This window comes from Apium graveolens, chromosome 4 (genome assembly GCF_009905375.1).
Source record: "Apium graveolens cultivar Ventura chromosome 4, ASM990537v1, whole genome shotgun sequence".
NCBI lineage: Eukaryota > Viridiplantae > Streptophyta > Magnoliopsida > Apiales > Apiaceae > Apium > Apium graveolens.
In genome coordinates this window covers 232,517,275-232,522,624 of record NC_133650.1, presented here as the reverse complement: position 1 = coordinate 232,522,624, position 5,350 = coordinate 232,517,275, and the positions used below count along the sequence as shown (strand labels likewise).

Below are 5,350 nucleotides of genomic sequence, written 5' to 3'. Positions count from 1 at the left end.
AAACTGTTATCCGTCGAGTCATAAAATATTCCAGAAAATATACCGACGGATGATCAAACTCGATGGATAAAGATCATCCGTCGAGATGTAAATTTTGACTTGGCCAAAATTACATCCAAGACTGAAAAATCAATTAAATTTCTGGTTGCATTACAGCTTGCAATTTATCTCATAAAGATTTAAGAATAATTAAGCATACCTAACTCACTTACCAACCTTGAAAAGGTGGATTCATCCAGTGGCTTGGTAAAAATATCTACAAGCTGCTTTTCACTTGGAACAAAATGCAGTTCCACAGTACCATTCATTACATATTCCTTCTGAAGTGGTACTTGATATCTATGTGTTTTGTCCTTGAATGTTGTACTGGATTTTCAGTGATGGCAATTGCACTTGTGTTATCATAAAAAATAGGAATTCTTTCAACTTGCAGACCATAGTCTAACAATTGATTTTTTATCCATAAAATATGTGCACAGCAACTGCCAGCAGCAATATATTCAGCTTCAGCTGTAGAAGTAGAAACTGAATTTTTCTTTTTACTGAACCAGGACACAAGCTTATTAAGTGAGATTCTCTAGTATCAGCCTGAAATCTAGCACATAAACATGTAGCAAACATTATATCTGGCCTACTAGCTGTTAAGTACAGAAGTGAGCCAACCATGCCCCTATAACTTGAAATATCCACAGACTTTTCAGTAGTGTTTAATTCAAGCTTAGTTGCAGTAGCCATGGGAGTTTTTGTAGATGTGCAATCCATTAGATCAAACTTCTTCAAAAGATCAAAAATATATTTAGTTTGACTAATGAATATTCCATCACTAACTTGCTTAACTTGCAAACCAAGAAAGTAAGTTAGTTCTCCCATCATACTCATTTCATACTTACTTTACATCAATTTGGCAAACTTTTTGCAAAGTTTCTCATCTGTAGAGCCAAAAATAATATCATCTACATAAATTTGAAAAAGTATACTAGAGCCATTAACATTTCTAAAGAATAAAGTTTTATCTACAGTACCTCTTGTGAAATGATTTTCGAAAAGGAACTTTGATAAAGTGTCATACCAAGCTCTAGGTGCTTGCTTCAATCCATAAAGTGCTTTCAAAAGATAATAGACATGTTCTGGAAAATTTGGATCTTCAAAACCAGGAGGTTTACTAACATAGACTTCCTCCTCCAAATCTCCATTCAGAAAGGCACTTTTGACATCCATTTGATAGACCTTGAAATTGGCACGGGCTGCATAGGCTAAGAAGATTCTGATGGCTTCAAGTCTTGCAACAGGAGCAAATGTTTCATCAAAATATATTCCTTCTTATTGACAATAGCCCTTAGCAACCAATCTAGCTTTATTCTTGACTACTATGCCATTTTCATCCATCTTGTTTCTGAATACCCATTTGGTGTCTATTGGATTCTTTCATTTAGGCTTGGGCACCAGCTTCCATACATTATTCCTTTCAAATTGGTTTAGTTCCTCCTGCATAGCTAAAATCCAATCTGGATCCAACAAAGCTTCTTCTACCTTCTTTGGTTCTTCCTTGGAAAGAAAGCTGCTATATAGACATTCTTCTTGAGTTGCTCTCCTGGTTTGAACTCTAGAAGAAATATCACCAATTATTAGCTCAAAGGGGTGACCTTTTTTCCATTTTCTTTATTGAGGTAGATTAGCTCTAGATGAAGAGGCCTCATTATTGTCTTGATGTGTGATTGAGTTTTGATTGTTAGAAACTCCCCCTGAGTTTCACTACGCCATAAGTGGGCTACTGTAATGTAAGCGTTACAAGTAGCGTTACATTAGCTAAGAAATTTTTGTGCTATTGTAACACCTCTCAATTAGTTTTACAATAGCTATAAAACTAGTGTTGCAGAGTAATGACGGTGTTGCACGACATGTAACACCAGCACCTAGTGTTATATTAGTTACTTTTTTAACTTTTAAAAATATTAAAGTAAAAATGTTATCATAAATTCGTACTAAAATAATATTCTAGATTATTAATAAATAAAGAATATAATATATAATATTATTAAAGTTATAAAAATATTATTGTATATAAATATAAAAATCATTTTTTTAGTTTTTTATATAATAAAATAATAGTTTAACAATTAAAATAAAAATTAAAAAATTAAAAACTTTAAAATTAAAATCATACACATTTTCCCAGGTGAAAAATGGGCGGTATTTTCCCCCTAAACAAAAATAACCCGGACTGGTTAGACAACTATACAATCGCTCTTTCTCTCTCTCTCAAAATGCTCTCTCCAAACACTCTCTCTCTCCCGACTCATGAATTGAAGAAGAAACTGAGGATTTGGTATTTGAATAAACAATTTTATGGCTCTAATTAAAAGGTTGATACTTATTTTTCAATTTATATGATTTTGCAGGGTTTGTAGGTCTCCCATGTGGCGATTCGAAGTGACTTGAAGATATTACTAATTTTTAAATAATTTTGCAAGTGATTTGTGCTTTGAAATTGGGGTTCGAGTGAATTGGTAAGCATTTACATCTTATTTGGAGTTTTGTTGTGTTCAATTGTGGATTTTGGTACCATCGAGGTTTTGTTTTGTAAGAGATTAGGGCTTCATAAATCTCTAAATCTACGCTTACACAAAGTTCATGCTTAATTTGGTGGCTCTTTTTTTGACTTTATGGCCCTAAAAACTATACTCATCGTTGTTTGTCCAGATTTCAATAGGGTGCTCGGGAAGGACCCTTGTGTGAAGAATTTGGTACGTTTGGTTTCAATTTTTCTGGATGAGAGCCATTCATGATTTGTTCAGGTTAATGTTGAGTAGAGAGTTTTTATATGGAATTCCGTACTAAATTACGTAAAATGAAACAATTTTTAGATTTGTAGGTGAGAAATTGGGATAATGTATATGTATGGCAGGTTGTGTAGATCATAGCCCAGAGTTTATGAGATGTGTTCTAGTCAGAGCTAACCATACCTATCTCTATATTTATTAATAAAAATTTGCATTTCCTATATTATTGTGAGTTCACTGTGTCATGATAGTAAATTTCAAAGTAGACATTATAAGTAATTATATGGATGTATTAGAGTTCATTTGAAGAATTATTACTACTGTATTTTAACTGCTGCGCATCTTACATACTTTTAGTTCAATGTGATTCAGGTGATTATAATATATATAGGGAAGGACCCTTGTGTGAGTAATTTGGTCTCGCTAAAACTCTGAAATATGCCAAGAAATGGAAGCTCAAAGTTAAAAATGGTAACATGTTCAAGTAGTGGCTACTCTTTATAATCTTTGTTACTGTCATGGCCATATATATGACAAGTTTGTTTTTTTGTCATGCACTTTGTATATTTGGGGTTTAAAGGCCCCCTGTAAGTAATCAAACCATATGACAAGTGGTGCGGAGTTTGTAAGGAGGGAAATACCTATTCATATTTTGCAAACCTTGTCTATTCTCAATCTTGATTCTCCATTGAGGTCATATACAGATCTGCAAGCTATGCTTTACGAGGAGGAGCGTACTCCATACAACTAAGGCATTTTGTGAAATTCGAGGTGTTTAAAGATGACAGATATATTACTATAAACCCTGACCTTATTGTGTTTTCATTTTTTTTTAACATTTTTCACCCTTGGAGTAGTGTGTTTTTGCTGTTGGAATGGTAAAGTACATCCACTCACTTTTGTTAACAAGAGGCAGTATGCTAAAAAAATTGAAACATAGTTGTGATTTGTGTTGGGCGTGTGAGTAGTTGATGTTGGCCTAGTTTGGATGTAAAGTAGCAGTATGGTATGGAGTTGACACTGTTATTTAGTAGTATGGTTTGGATATTAAGAATATTATGTACGACAACTTTGATGTTTTGTTTCTAATGGGATTGTTCTTAAAATTAAGAATGTATTTTAAAAAATTTAAAATTAAAGGTTACATTTGCCCCCATTCTAGTGTAATATATGATATATGTAGTGTTACATTACATATACTAGTGTTGCTTGATTATAAAAAAATTGTGTTACAATAGATAAAACAGACTGTTACAGTAGGCTATATGGGACCCACAAGTGGATCCCACTTATACAATCTTGATCAAGCTATTGTATCACTCATTTTGCGTTATATTTGGGCCAGTTAGTGTTACAGTAGGTGCCTATTGTAACGTTTTTTCTCTGTTATAATAGATCAGTAAAGTGTTACAATAGGATGTCTATTGTAATGCTCGTATACGTAACACTCCCTGCTGTTACAATAGACCTATTGTAACGCTTTTGGGGCCTATTGTAACACCATTTAGGCATTACAATAACCCACTTATGGGGTAGTATTTGTGGATCTTTGATTTGAGAAAGGGGAACTTTCTATAGGTGATCAATCTTGACTTCCTGCTCCTCTTGATAACCCGACGACTGGTGAATTTTGAGTACCGACGGATGAAGCAGGTTGCCTTCCGACGGATAAGGCAGATTGTCTCCCGACGGATGAAACATTTTACAATTCGACAGTTGTTGAATTTTGTGCTTCATATGTAGTAGATTTTTCTGCATTATCCTTCGATACTGTTTCTTGATCACTTTCATCATCACTGTCATCACTAACTATCTCCACATTGTTGAATTTGAGGCTCTCATGGTAATCTCCATCTTGAAGTCCTTCAGTCTTTTTATCATCAAACACAACATGTATTGATTCTACAACAATTTTGGTTCTTAGATTGTAGACTCTATATGCTTTACCAACAGCATATCCAACAAAAATTCCTTCATCTGCTTTAGCATCAAACTTCCTATTTTGATCAGTTCGATTTCTCAGAATATAGCATTTGTAGCCAAAGACATGAAGAAAATTTGGAGTTGGCTTCTTGTTCTTGAATAATTGATAGGGAGTCATGCATCTTGCTTGATTAACCAGGGAAATATTCTGAGTGCAGCATACAGTATTTACAGCTTCAGCCTAGAAATATGTTGGCAGTTTAGATTCTACAAGCATTGTCCTGGCAGCTTCAATAAGTGATATGTTCTTCCTTTCCACTACTCCATTCTGTTGTGGAGTTCTTGCTGCTGAAAACTCATGCAAAATCCCATTTTCCTCACAAAATGCTCTCATGACATAATTCTTGAACTCAGTTCCATTGTCACTCCCGATTCTTCTAACCTTGAAATCAGGATGATTATTGACTTGCCTTATGTGATTGACGATGATTTTACTAGCCTCGTCTTTAGACTTTAGGAAATATGTCCAAGAGAACTTTGAAAAATCATCTACAATTACTAGGCAAAATCTTTTCCTTGAGATGGACAACGCATTGAATGGTCCAAACAAATCCATGTGTAGTAGTTGCAAAGGTTCTTCAATTGTT

General features: G+C 34.1%; 1 long non-coding RNA gene across 2 annotated transcripts; it reads left to right on the top strand.

Annotated features, from left to right (window-relative positions):
* The first annotated feature begins 2,266 nt into the window (after window positions 1-2,266).
* On the top strand, window positions 2,267-3,502 carry LOC141717056 (uncharacterized). Of its 2 annotated transcripts, none has more exons than XR_012573503.1 (3): window positions 2,267-2,507; window positions 2,701-2,744; window positions 3,153-3,502. It is a non-coding gene; the product is annotated as an uncharacterized LOC141717056 (long non-coding RNA). The 2 variants fall into 2 exon arrangements; XR_012573504.1 differs by having other exon boundaries at window positions 2,701-2,795.
* The last annotated feature ends 1,848 nt before the right edge of the window (window positions 3,503-5,350 follow it).